Raw genomic sequence first — 15608 nt, 5'->3', positions numbered from 1 at the left:
AAACGTAATAAACTAAGTAACTAACTAACTAACTTAACTACTTAAGTTACGTTACTTATTACGTTATTAGTAGTATACTACTAATAATAAGTAAGTAAGTAGTAGTGTGTGTGTGTGTGTGTGTGTGTGTGTGTGTGTGTGTGTGTGTGTGTGTGTGTGTGTGTGTGTGTGTGTGTGTGTGTGTGTGTGTGTGTGTGTGTATCATGCAAATATATATATATATATATATATATTTGTATGACAGAGTAAAAAATATTTTTCACGATAGAAAATCAACGGGTTGAAAGCACTAGAGTTTTCTTCCTTTCAAAAAGCATACGTGCAAACCATAAAAATCCAAACGGATAATATCCTTAATAAAAAAATAACAAATCCGTGAAACATTGCGCGAATAATCCTATAAAAACTGAAACTGCATACAAAATAAAAATTAATAAAATATTTTTATTTTCCATTTTATGATGTTTATTATTTTAATTACAAAGTTTTAATTTCTTCAATTATCAATGTGTATTCTATCAATACCTTTATTTATTTTCTTCAATTCTTCAATAATAACTGGTAATTAATTAAAAAAAATTGTTATAAAGAAATATCGATATCTTGTTATTATTTTTTAATAAGTTTTATCTTCACATTCATTCCATCATCGTACATCGTATATATATTGCATTTATCATTTATATTTTCTTTTTATTTTCCATCATATTTGGAACAATAAAATATAAATTGTGACAAACAGGGATTTGGCGTGTAAATCACACTCACTTTCGCGATTTGAATCACACGAAAAAAGGGAAAAAGCAGATGATGCGGGTAGCCATGTCGTTCGTGTCTATGAATACAACCTGCTCATTACGCGGCATGTTTACGCGTGTGCACTAACGCTTTAACACTATAATATAATCGCCGAGCGGTGAATCCCACGGGAAAGCGCGAAAACACCGTGGGGCAAATCTCATCCGCGTGGCCGGACCAATTACGCTGAAACGTTGCCACAATGCTACGCTACGAAATGTACACCCACGAATATCATGCCCAGAATTATAGCAGGTATTAAGAGCATTAGGTAGCTATTGTCGCGTGGGCGTGCAACGTGCCGTACCAAATGCCCGTGTAATTGTTCACCGTCGAATGATCAGGGATCGTCGAAGCTGGCCTGAAACTTAACCACGTTCGCATATATGTATACGTTTTAAGCTGCGACATGCGCATGAAATTTCGTTTAAACGAAAATGAGCGAGACTTGTATATTTGTAATTAAAAAATATTCATATATGTAATTACGATGAAAAATGACAACACAAAAGTTAAAAATATATAGTAAATTGAAGTTATATAATACATATATATATAATAAAAATCATAATAATTGCATTTTTCCGTTATACAAGAGAAAATTGAAACGCACATAAATTTCATTATTATTACATTAAACTTCATAAATGCTAAAAAAAATTGTACATTTAACGCATATTAATTAGAATAATTTCTATGTAAATTATATAAAGACAAATTATATATCTCGTATTAGATTCTGTAGTATTCGTTATTAAAACCGGATGAATAAGAGCTGAAGAAGATATTAAACTCTTAACTTTATTCTCCTTCAAGAAAATATTAATATATGACTGTACTTTCAACTTGGCTCGTAATTTAATTCGCACCGGTACTCATTGCCCTGCTGTGCCGAACTTTTTCTTACATTTCCCATTTAATTACGCTTCTATTACAACGGTGTGGCCAGTGTTAAGCCGATCATCGTAATAATGCCGGAAAAGGTAGTTTGATAAAAGGATGTATGGCAAAAGCCGATGAAAGTTTAGAACAGTATTTTCTCTTCATCGTATCAGTCATAGTCCTTTGGAAAATTTCATTTTGGTAGCAATCACAACAAATCGGCTTTACGTTTATGCTTGAAAGAACACTAATATACATATATCCCAGTGCCATCGGCATTTGCACGAACGGAAAAGACTCGGTCTTTGCAAATAACATTTTTTTAAGATAATAAGCCGCTTAACTGGACAGCGTTATACCATAATATCTACTAGAAAGATTATTTAAAATATTTGATAATTAAAACAAAAATTATATAAAACAAACGAAACGCAGCTAAAAAATTAAAAGACAGAAAAATTTTATGAATTAATGAAAAATAATTTTTCTAATCTCTAATTAGTTTTAAATATATATGTCTTGAAATAAATATTAAGCTCCTCCCTTATTATTCTTATAATTTTTTTATAATACTGATTTCTAACTATAGCATATTGCACGCAAGCGAGATAAAATTCTTCTTTAAGAACACGTGCTGTGTTATAAATGGAGAGCCGCCGGAAGGAAGGGCGTTTGCACCGAGTAAAATAGTTTAGTTATGCGAAGGAGAGCTCAGTGAATACCGTTGAACGAAAGAATCGAGAAAAAATATATTTGCCTCAGTGAGAACTCGCGAGGCAATGCAGAATTCTGAGGAGTAGTAAAGAAACAGTTCGCAAAGCAAATGAGTTACTTAATGAAGGCTCAAAACTTCTTGAGAGCCACACAAATATTCAGAAAGAAAGAATTAATTCAAACTACTTCTACGTTGCAATAGCATTTTCTCTTAAAATCTGAATTTAAAAACACATATTCATGCAATCATAAATGAACATTATGTAATCAGAACTCAGCTAATTTTTTTTGCAATTTAAATCAGAACGATTTTTACTGATTTAAAAACAAGTAATGTTTTATTATATCACAAATTAAATTTAATTTTTTTCGTTTAAAATTATCAAAAATAGTCAGATTAATTCATTTCATATCCATAATAAGACATGATATATAATTATATTTTATGCTATAATCAATTCTTTTATTAATTACACGGTATGATAGCTTTTTATCAAATAGCGAACAAGTTCAAGCGATTTTGAGTGAAAATATCAGATAACTGTAATTCGTCACGTAGAAAAAATAAATGGCGCTTTGTGAAACTTTACGACAACGTTTATCAGCATATCACGCATTAAAATTACCGACTCATACGTATTTTCCAAAAAAATCTGTGTAATATAGGGTCGAGTTCACGTCAGCAGACAGGTATGCGGCAGCTGGCAGAAAGAAGAAAAGTACAATTAAACCATTCGGCGCGCACGTTTTGCTTTAATTAGTCCAGATTTCTCTTAGCCTCGCGGAGAATACTAAAGCGGCTTCAACCCCTTTGTCTGGCGACTTAATAAAGTCCTTGGCACATTTATTTCAGAGAATGTGTTCTGCTTGAGACTCAGCCATTACATCATGCCTTCATGTGATATCTTGATACATGACTTGTCTCAAACAAAGCTATAGGACGATTTCACGATATTAAAGAACGAATCAGCTCTGACTCGTTAGCAAACTTATTTCTATCAAGAAACAATTCTCCTCATTTATACGTCATTCATTCTTTTCTTAAGTAATATATTATTATAATACAATAATCATTATAGTACAAAATTCAATAATACAATATTCTTACAATTATTTTTGATAAATCAAGTTCAATGAAATAATTCGTCGTTCAAATATACTAAACAATGTACTTTTAATATATTTATAAATGTGTTTTTTTTTTTATAGCAGTTATCGCGATTACGCAATACAATTATTTTCTCTAACAATGAAATATTTTCAAACATTTAAATGCTTTACAAAAATGCAATTTAAAGAAAATCAAATATCTTTCCAACTCATCTTTTTTCTTGCATCAGCAACTATTTCTATTACAATAAAATATATAAAAATAATAATTTGTTTTATAGCAAGACGCGATTAAATTATTTTTCAAATAACTTCGAGAAACAGAAGTAAAAAAATTTTGTCTAAAGAGTTATATAATTAAATTTATTGAAAAATTATTCAAGCATAAAATGGATGCGAAGTGAAAAGTGTTGTGAATGAAATTGTTTACGTTTCAAGAAGAAAATTTCCGTCATAAAGTTTGCCAACATTCGTTAACTACTCGATGAGAAAAGCAAATAAACTCCACAACGCTTTCTTTTGCTTTACTCATCTTTTATGACGCCCTTACTTGTTAGAGAAAAAGAAGAGTCGAAGCAGGGTGCCAAGACGAAAAGGATTCTTTTTCCTCTTTCGTTTCACTAATATCATCTACAGACATGCTGAATAACGGAAAGATAATTCAAGAATAACTGACAATCATTATTTAGTAGTTTAACTAGTGCGTAATATTCTTTAGGCAAACAATTCTTCTTAAAAAAAATTAAATGTCAAATAGATACTTAAAAAATCCTACTTATAGTGTAAGTAGTAATTGTCTTTACTTCTTTTTTATCGAAAACATAACTTCTCCAAGAATTAATACTTCAAAAGAGCGTTATATGTTCTTATTGGAATGTTTTTGGCATGATATACGCGGCGAAGGTTTCAGAAGATAATTTAGTACAACGCGGTGCTTAATATGAGAGTTACGTTCTGGCGGGTTTATCGATATAGCCTATTTTATAGCCTAACGCGATGGGGAAGGATGATGGCGTTGAAACGGATGAAGTGCAGAGTGACATTTCGGAAATTAACGATTTCTAGTTGCTGACAAAGCCGGATTTATGACCGAGCCTGTGCGCGTAGAGTATCGAATCGGTCGCTTTAATGAACCTCCGGGCAATCCTCCGCTTAACCCTCGTTTCGCGTACATACGTGCGTTTCAGCCCCAGGACTCAGCACTCTAACGCGATACCGATTTCTGACAAGCAAGCGGTACAATTGCGTACAATTTCACCAAATGCATTTCAACGTTCGAATTATAACAACTAACAACTACGAATTTACGTATTTTATTGCATGTACAAAATATTTTTTAATCAAAATCAAATCTGTTAAAATTCTTATTACTTTTTTCGATTTCTGTAAACATGAACATAAAGCAATTCTAAAAATACTTTCTTTTAACAGATGATATGACTCATTGTTAAAAATCCGAAATGATAATTCAATATTTAAAAACATTAACAGTTTCGTAAAGGAACTTGAGTTTGCCAGTTTCCTTAAAAAATAATTATAATAATAATAATTATAATAGTTTGTTCCGCTATTATAATTAGATACATGTATTATTAGACGATGTATATTTTAAAAACAAATATAATATAAAAAATATGAATAAAGAAATATATATATATATGTACATAAAGATAAAATAAAAATAATGCAATTTATAATAGAATAACAAAACGATAGCAATTAATGTTATATAATTAAATATTAAGTACTTTCACATATCATTATATTATTTATAGAATATTAAAATATTTCAACATTTATATTTCGTAAGTTCCTATACAGACGAGAACTTCCTTCAAACTTCACTGATATTCTGTATGCGGAAACCTCGACACTCCAACGTTCACAGTTTCGCATAAAATCGTGCAATTTCCGGTTACTTAGCCAGGCGGTGTGTTTTCGTGATGGGGCGCAATGGAAAAAGGATCATGTGGACGGTCGGACGAATTCACGTATATACGCATTCTGCATCGCTTTATAGAACGCCACGGAAATCTGCTGGAACGTACAGCTTGATGCAAGAGAGAGAACGACGCGTTCGCATGGACTGGTGCATGCATATGCAGATTTGCGGCGCTTCGAGGACCACCTTGTTACCGCCGACCGACCAGACTGGTGCAAAGGCCATAGGAGAATCCCGCATGCCGGTTATAGACATTAACTAAATATTTGCCCGAGCCACAAGCAGAGAATCGCTGCGCGAGAATGTCTAGGATTAACCTCAGGCGATGGTACGTTAATGCGATGCGGGAGGAAGGAGATTGCTTGTACGTTAGATGCAAAGAGAACGAGACGGACGGTAAGGGAACTTACTCAGAGGATGACAAGCCGACCGGAAAAGCAGAGGCTTGATTCGAAATTCAAGGATGAAATGCTAATCTCACGCGATTGCGCGTCTAAGGCAACTGCGATTAAAGGAAAACAGGGATACGAGACATAATTGTTATACCTATGATTTTAGAAGATTATCCAACCTTTTAATGGTCTGTAATAAGTACTTTGTACTTGAACAGTGCATTCCGTGAAGATTGAATTAAAAATCATAATGCAAACATGCATATATTATAGAATAATTTTCAGGTCTGTCACAATAGTTTTCGAATTGCATGCAAAAAAACTAATGATTGTATTACTATACGCGTACCGATCTATTATTTATTATTGATTTTTTTATATTTTAGATATTCATTTGTACTATAATAATCAGATAATATTGTGATCAATTAGCCAATAAGATAAAATTTTATACACGAATAATTTAAAAAATGAAGTCAGAATAATAAATATAAATAGATAGACTCTATCACAGATTAGAATAAAAATTACGATGAAAAGTATAAATAATGATTGATGCGCTTCTTTCATTAAACAAATTAGTTAGAATGTATTATATTGTGAATGTATTAACTCGGCATATAACATACTGTAAGATAACGGAATTTCGAATAAATCTGTATCTTGTATCAATTATTAATAAATTATCACATGACTTTTTACTGACAATTTGTGTACCATTCTACACTTTCGATCTGAAAATCGACATATTACATTTAGCGAAGAAATTATTAATCGTGTGCGGAATATTCTGATTCAAGCAACGTTATAATCATTCTCCGTAAAATCTCATGAAATAATAATGTACATTCATAATCGTTGTCGCTTCAATTTCTACAAATACTGATTAAATCGCGCGAAATAATTCTCAATAAATAACCACCGTTCGACATGCTTATATACGGAACATTAGTCGTGGGAGTTAGTTAATTGTACAAGCTAATGATCGTTAATTGTTCAATGCAAATAGTCGCGATCGCGACTCGAATAGTAATGCGACGACACACGGAGAGGCACGTGCCACTATCTGCTTGCTCGAATTTCATTACATGAATGATAGCGCACTAACCACATGTTTACAAAGCTTCGAGAAACAAGAACGCAGAGATAAAAGCAAAATGGAGAGTTTTACACAAAGTAGTTTGTAATTTTTTTTTAATGTTTAACTGAATATTCTATTTTCTAAAAACAAAGATGAACTTTGTTCTTTAAGTTTAGATTTGATTGTATGTGATTTATATTTCCGTTTTTTTTCTATCAATAAGGAATAATTTTAATCACGATTCATCTTTCTCTAATTGTTATAAAATAGAAAGAGGTAAAGAGTTAATTAAATCAAGATTGAAATTAAACTACATTGACAGAAACGATATTAATCATTTTTTCCAAGTGACACAATTAATCAATTATTTGTTCTCAGTAAAAGAGGGATTTACTGTAAAGGTAAACGATAAAAATTTGCTATTAGCAATTAAATCAATATCAATAATTGCAAAAACATATATGCGATATTTACGAAATCAATCGAGTAAAATTCTTTAGACTGTGAAAATCAAAAATAACAACAAATAACAGATCAATATACATGCAATTATTGAACGCTACTCGAAAACGAACTTTACATGATATTATAACTTTGATCGGTCATTTTCAAATTAAATTATAAAATATACACACATATTAAAATATTGTGATGTGTGTGAAGTATTTTATATAATTTATGTTTACATATCTTAAATACGTGAAAATCAATAATTGCAACTTTTTTATGTATCCCTAGTACTTTTTAATTCTATAAATATTATATGTATGTTAATTTATAAACGGAACATACAAATTATTAAAGTAACGATCAATAGAATCGATTTCTAATAACAGGGTATATTCATAACTTCGTTAAATAATAAATCTCTTTACTAAAGTATCACCGAACGCTTATATCAATGACTATCTTGTTATCTACCGTTGTCGCAACTGTGACAGATCGATCGAACGACTATTAAACATAAAAGCGAATTTAAACGACTGGATGGCAATTGTTTAGCCATTTGCAAATAACAAATGATCGTAGATTTGCTAAAACTAAAGATTGATTATATAATATTGTAGTTATTCATAATAAATATGTAAAAAATATAATTGTATAATAAATACATCATTACAATTTCTGATTTTCAAATTAAGAAATAAGGTAAATAATGAAAGATATATTTTCCGCTTTACAATGAAACAATATGAGATTTCCTATCGCCAGTATTTTCAACAGAGTAATTTCTCAACAGAGTAAAAGTCTCTCTTTCTGTCTGATTGAAAGAGAACGTTATCCGGATAAAGTTTAAAAATTCCCAGAAAATCCCGGGATTTTATGATTTGATTTGCCACGGAATACGGATCGTTTTATTTTTTTTTTGTTTCACTTTTGACAACCGACCATGGATGTCATTCCGCCGGGCGGGAATATCTGGCATGCCCGATATCGCGACGGCATGCGAATAGTGCGGATGCACGTGCGTGTCGTAAGACACGTGCACGCATACCAGTGACGGTGTCGACCACGCTCGCGCGAGAATCGGGTCACCAGAGAATGGCACCCATTTCAAACCGGTCCTCAAGAGCAAATCACTCCTATTTTACGGACACCCGCGTGCACGCACACGCAGCTGTACACGCGATCGAGGCGACCGTTGTATACCTATGGAGCGAGAATTTACAATTATTACCGACCATATGACTGTACGATTTTATGTAGCACCGACGTGGCGACTCTTGACAAATCTTGAATAGCCAGTCGAACAAGTTCATAGCCTGAATGCTCGTTATCGAATATCACGTTATTCTTTCTCACTACCGTGATAAAAAATTTAATTTATACAAAAAATGTTACATAATGTTATACAATCGCAGGAAATTCAGAACATATTCGAGACCTTGTTAGAAAGTTAAAACTTTATAGATTCTTTATTGAAATAAATGTATTCTTTATTGTGAAATTTTTCTTTGAATAACGTTTATATAATGTGTCGATTTTCAAACAACGAAAATCATCAAGTGAATGTCGATATCTGTATTACATTTCACGTCTGTATATAACTGACATTTCGCCGGCGCGTTTTACTTATTGCAAACTCTGACACGCGCGCGCGCGCGCGTGTGTGTGTGTGTGTGTGTGTGTGTGTTCGTGAAAATGACGCGCTCGTATGTTCATGAGTTACGCGTATGCATTTTCATAAATAAGATATATTCTCGTTGAAAACTTCGCTGATAATTGCTTATATATTTTAACGGAATATTGGCACACGTTGCTATTGATTAAGATAAAGAGTATATACTTCGATATGTATTTAACATACCTAATGTCTAACACAATTAGCTTCGTCAATATTTATTTTTCCATAATTCCTCTCCCGATTTCGTTGTTTCTATGATTAATTGAATTTTTAAAACGTCAATTTTTTTATACTATTACAAATTAGTTTGATATAAAAAGTTTTCTGCGAGATAATTAAAAGGTCTTATTTAAATTTATTTCCGTAGAAAGTATTTTTAAATTGTTAGAAATTAATTCATTAATATAAACAAATTCAACTATAAATGTGCCAATTACAAATGTTACATATTGATTTTCAGCATTTTATTATAAATTCATTTATAATATTTAGTAATATGTGTGTGGAACTTATTATCGATTAAATTATATGTATCTATTAGTGAGAGGATAAAATAATTTACCTTGTTTTCGATTATTAAATAAGTGAAGCAAAACACAAGTTATAATCTGAACATTTCCAATATCGGAAGCCAATTACTGAATATCAATTTGTTGCACGATAATAAATAATATGGCTAAAAAACCAGATTATTGCTCGATATCATGAATAAATAGCACGAATAAATACCAATTAACTGAAATCTACACAAAACGTCGATAAAACCGATAAATGAGCTCGCCTGATTAGCTGCGGTAAAATTTGTCAATTACTGTTTAATCTGACATGCAACGTGCTTCTATATTTCATAACTGGAATATACGGGGCCATCAATGTAATAAAATAAGAAAGCTTAACTTGCGCCTACATAAAAAAAATAATCATAAAATTTAAGGATTCATATATAAAAATTTTATAACAACACTCTTTTCATTTTTACGAATTTTAGTGAAGATGAGAATATAATGCAATTGCAAACTGATAAGAATATAATGTAATCACAAAACTGATAAGATTAATTTAATTCTCTCGTCTTCTTGCATATTTGAGCTCATTTATTACATTATGCACCAGAATGTAACGCTGATAATTGGACAAATCAAATTACTCATGTGCTCTACATTTACTCATCGTGATAATTAACGTCTCCTGTCGAGACGGTAATGTAATATGGCGGATGTAGTATGCAACGCGAACAAAGCGTGAGAACGTACGCGAGTATGTCTTCTCAATTTACAAGTTAGGAAGAAAAGGGACAATAATATCATTACATAATTACGGCAATTTATTTGTCAACATTAGTTTCTCTCATTTATGTATCATGTCTTCTTAATAAAATGAAGATAACTGTCTTTATAATATAATAATAATAATAATAATATCTTCTCTTCGATATGTAAATTTTCTGAGACGCGCGATCAATAATATTGAAACTGTACAGCTGAAGAAACGACAATGTTCTATACTTGTATTCTTTCGTGAAGTAAAGTAAAAGGGTCTATTTGCATGAAAGATCGAAAAGAGAAAAAAGAGTGTTATGACCTTCGTGACGAACTTATTCGAAAATGCACCATTTCGTTCAAGTATCGTAGTGCGTTTCATCGAAGCGACGATGATTCGATCGCTTCTTTATGCCACGCTTTAGATATAAAGCGGTACCATATTTGCTAGAAATCCTTTTCTTTAGTGAGTCATTTTATTTTGAATAAAATAGAATAATATAAATTAATAATAGAATAGAATAGAAATTTAATAATAGAATAGAAATTTAAAATACGCATTGAAACAGATGCGGTTTTTTTAAAAATAATTATATTTTTTTTATTAATTATATTTTTAATATTACTATGTATGAAATATAGTATAATTAAATAATATTTGTATAAAATATAAACTTAGAATAAAATAAAGTTCTTGAACTGACATGCATCTTTAATGCTTAAATAATTTGGGGTGAATTTTATACATATAAAAGCACTAATGATCCGGCATGATGTTTAAGTCTTTCATTTTCTAGTGATTGTGTATTCACATTATCTTAAAAAATAAATAAATAAAAAATAAAGAAAGAAAATGATGTATCAATAACATTATCTTAATTGAAAATAATTTTGTTAATTAATAATAAACACCATTAATGAAACAAATATTTATGCTCTTGTTTTAATAAAATTGTATTTATTTCATTAATACTGTTATTAAATCAACAAGATTATTTTCAATTAAAATAATGCTGTAACAACATCGTTAAATGAAGAGCGCTGAGCAAGATAGGAAAAGTATGATGGCTAGTCCATTGTATGAGATAATCGACAAATAGCGAGCCGTAATTTGACCTGAGCACAGCACTGCTGTGTTCACGGGATAAAGCACAGTTTCGCGACAATGCGTAAAACGGACGTTTCGGAATGGCACTCTCACTTGAGCAACGCTCATGATAGGAGCAGCTATGCGTGACACGAGAAACAACGATGATTTAATCAACTCCGCTACGAAAGCAGCACTTGGCTTCGATTGCGGCTGCCGTGCTTAACGACCGAATCGTTTCCTGCAGGTTAACGCGATTAATACGCCCCATTAGCGCGTTCGCATTGCGATTACGGGACGAGTCAGGTCAGTCATTGAACATAGTCTTGAATCCACTCTCCCTACGAGATACTCAATTTTAACGGCTAAAAAATCGGTTCCCAGCTGAGAAAAGATGACAACCGTGAAGCAACTTCGCTCAGTGAATTTTACTACGCCATGCGATAAGTGTGCGGAGACATGGATTCCTCCGTCGCCGATTTTCGCGGTAAATGGCGGTGGCAAAATTTATAGCCTTCGAGAATAGTCCGTCCCTTTAGACGACAAGATTTCGACGATTCTGCGGTTTCGCGCTGGTATTCAGTGAATGGAATATCGTATGAATAACGTGTTACACAATATTATTTGAATATCATTTTAATTTATTTCATTTTACATCAATATCATTTATTTAAAAGCTGATGGCATGTCGGAACGTTCTGTATAATAGTGGTACTTGAGAAGCTCATTTTCGCGATGCGTTGAATGCTCGATTATATCGATTCGTTTCAAGTGATTAACGGCAGTTAATGAACATCAGTACCGAAAGTATTTGCAGATAAGCAAGTAGCCTCCATCATTCAGGAAATATAAATATTCGCTGATGTAAAGCCAGTTGCAAAATGAAATCAATAGTAACATCGGCCACTTGCTGATGAATGTCTCTCAAACTTCTTAACATGCTGTACGCGATCGTGTAAGTAAATCACGATTTCACCGGCATCACGTACGATGCACTTGCCCAAACGCGCCCGCCAGACTGCAGTTAATGTGTAAATGTATAGCACGTAATGTCATATCGTTGGAGTCGCGTATCATTGATACGCGACTCCAATGATAACGCTTAGCGGTTAAAGGTCAACCAGTTCACCAAACATCAAGGTTTACCACTTATATACGACCGAATTTGCTTTTTCGCTTAATTCAAACATTAATTGCTGCAGTAATTATTTATTCATAAAAATTAGAAAGAGGGATAGCTAATCTCAATTGCTTTTTCTCGAGATTGATGTTATTAATTAATAAAAATGCAATATAATATTTCGTTCTCTTATTTGAGATAATCAAGAAATATGGTAGCATAAAAATTTTTTAAAACAGATGTGATAAGCTTTGTAAATAAAAAATGTAATATATTAGCTACTAATCAAGAATGTTTATTTATTTAGTATAGTTATATATTTTATCATAAATTTGTAACTAATAAATTATTCTCACAAAATAATTCATTAAACATAAATAAAATTGTAAAATTAGAACAAATGCGATTCATTTTAGATTCAAATAAAAATATTATCAAAATTTAATAAACTTGTAAATTGTTTAATATCTAAGAATTCAATTAAAAAATTTGTTTACAGTGTGTTTTCTCGCAATTGCGTTAAACTATGGAAAGAAATGTTAGTAAGAACGATTACATTAGTCGGCAATTCTGAGATAATATTACTTGGTAAACAATAATATTGTTTAGTGAGAGATAATACTATTCAACAAGACGCTCTGACTGTAAGATGGAAAGAAACAGAACAATTCTCAAGAAAAATAGAAAATCTGTATGAAACTTACAATGCCTCGATCGATCTTCCGTGGTCTTTTAACAACAAACAACCCTAGGAAAACAATCTTGCATCATTCATTCATATTATCTATATTATTCGCGTTTTACCTTCTTACTGCTATTCACATTTAAGATAAATGGATGTAACTATGCTAAAATCCGACCAACGTCAATTTTCCAGAAGACCGAATAAACTTACATAATACATTTGTTTGACGAAAAATACATAAGTAATATTACTTCTAATATAAAATTTAATTCACCTTTTATTATACATATAAAAGCTCTTTAAATTCATCTTTGAATGAATAAGATGAATAATTGTATCCTGATTTTGCTCTATTCACCACGAGCTGAAAATACATACGTCACAAGTCTCGAAACAGAATGACTTGATGTTTACGATTAAATGCAACTTGACGCGTATCACGTCGCATATCACGAGTAGCTCGGACATTATGCCAGCTGCCGCACTGCGTGTATGCTTGTATGTGATATGGCTGTCTTCGCGTGTCATGAATGAAACAACCATACGCTCTTGTAATTATCTCATTTTTCACGTAGTAGATTAAAAACACGGGTCAAGTAATTTTTACGTATTTGGAAAATACAAGAAAATAAACCTATTGTCGTATTTTGTTTTTTGCATTTTTAATGCTATCGTTATTGAGTACAGTACACATACAGTATTGTTATATCAATACGTAAATTTTATGTACTGGAAATAGACCACTCTTAATTAACACAAGTTTTTCGTACACTTCACATTTTTAATAACAAATATTTATAATTTAGACTTTTATAAATACAAATAATTATTAACTTAAAGAAAGAATAAGTACACTGTCAATTCAATCTCGAAATGATATGGAGTATATAGTCTTTGTGTGTATTTTTTTATTCATTTAAATAAAATATTTAGATAATAACATAAAACTACTTAAAAATTTATTACGCTCTGTTAATAATATCGACCACCAAGAGAGCCAAGCCGGTTTATAATGGACGGAATTTTTAAAAGCTTATCTCCGCATATCCCAGCTTTTAACAAGGTAGATTAGACTTCCTAATGATCACTAAAAGCATAACTTAACGCTCAATAATCTCGTTCACTTATACGTAAAATTTATGTATCGATAACATTCTAGAAACTTCGTAATTTCGGAGGAAATACATCGGAGGAATTAAGGATTATGTATAAGTTAAGTTTCATCTGAAAGTTCGCTATCTCTCTCTCTAGAAAAACGATCTACTAGACCGCATGTGGCAGCGGAGACAGTAATTATAAATAAATGAACTCATGAGATTTTATGATTAATTTGGTACTTGCAGAAGCCGAATATGGCAGGACAATATCGATGATCACGCGCATATACACGTGTGGGCGTACAAGTCCATTCAGACAATGATGAACATATACGTCAATCGCTGAATCGCGTCCCAAGATAAATGGTTGTGCGTGTTAATATGATTTTGTCACGAACAGGCATCCGCCGCCATCGTGAGTGCAAAAGGGATCACGATTCTTGGGGTGATCGACCGCGGTCTTGGCCGATGTACAAGTAAAATACCACAGCCCAGAAGTAGCCGAACAATGCATGCCAAATTTTGGTGAGCACGCTTTTGGCAAGCAAAATAGAATCTCTCAATAAAATTAGTATAAGTTTATCGACTCTCAACTATCCGAGCAGAAATGCTTGCATATGTCTCATTATCAGTCCATAAATAGTTATTTGTGTCATAACTTTACTCTCTTTTTCATATTTTATGTGCAATATTATGCGAGAGAAATCTGGAAAAGCTTAAAAAGTCGACGTAATCGTTTCGTACATGTTCTTAAAATTTAGAAGAACACAAGTCTGAAGAGACAATGGTTCTCTTATAGATTAAGTAATTTGGAGCAACATTTCATAATTATGTTACTCGCTGGTGCAAATTGAGGCATAACTTCGCATATTTAATTGTAGCTCTAATCTATTCTAATCTAATCCAAGTCGCTCTCGCACAATTTCGAGTTATGGATGGGAGAACGGCTTGTAAATTAGCGCGTATAAATTTCATTATATAAGCGACACAATACTAATTATTCGTACGACAGTTCCAGATTCAGTTGACAAATTGCAAATTTTGCATCAGAGTAACAATTGCGATTTATATTCTAATCGAAATATATATCTAACATACGTATATATTTAATATCATAAAACAAAAACATTTAGATATGTATGTGACATCGCAATATGAGAAGTATATTTCATGTACTTTTATAAATGGTTATACTAGCGTTATAATGAATAATAATTTCAACAAATTACCTCGTTTTAGAAAAATATTATACATCTATATATATATATATATATATATATACATAATAAATTAGTATGCTAGTTTTAGTACAAATT

The 15608-nt window shown here is 31.7% G+C and overlaps 1 protein-coding gene across 1 annotated transcript in view; it reads right to left on the bottom strand.

The window, feature by feature from the left end:
• Positions 1 to 15608, bottom strand: part of LOC105626154 (polypeptide N-acetylgalactosaminyltransferase 2) — a 213501-nt gene that overhangs the window by 195030 nt on the left and 2863 nt on the right. The window lies entirely within an intron of this gene.

This window comes from Atta cephalotes (genome assembly GCF_000143395.1).
Source record: "Atta cephalotes unplaced genomic scaffold scaffold00004, whole genome shotgun sequence".
Lineage (NCBI taxonomy): Eukaryota > Metazoa > Arthropoda > Insecta > Hymenoptera > Formicidae > Atta > Atta cephalotes.
The sequence above is the reverse complement of the archived record's forward strand: the minus strand, read 5'-3'. Positions and strand labels throughout refer to the sequence as shown.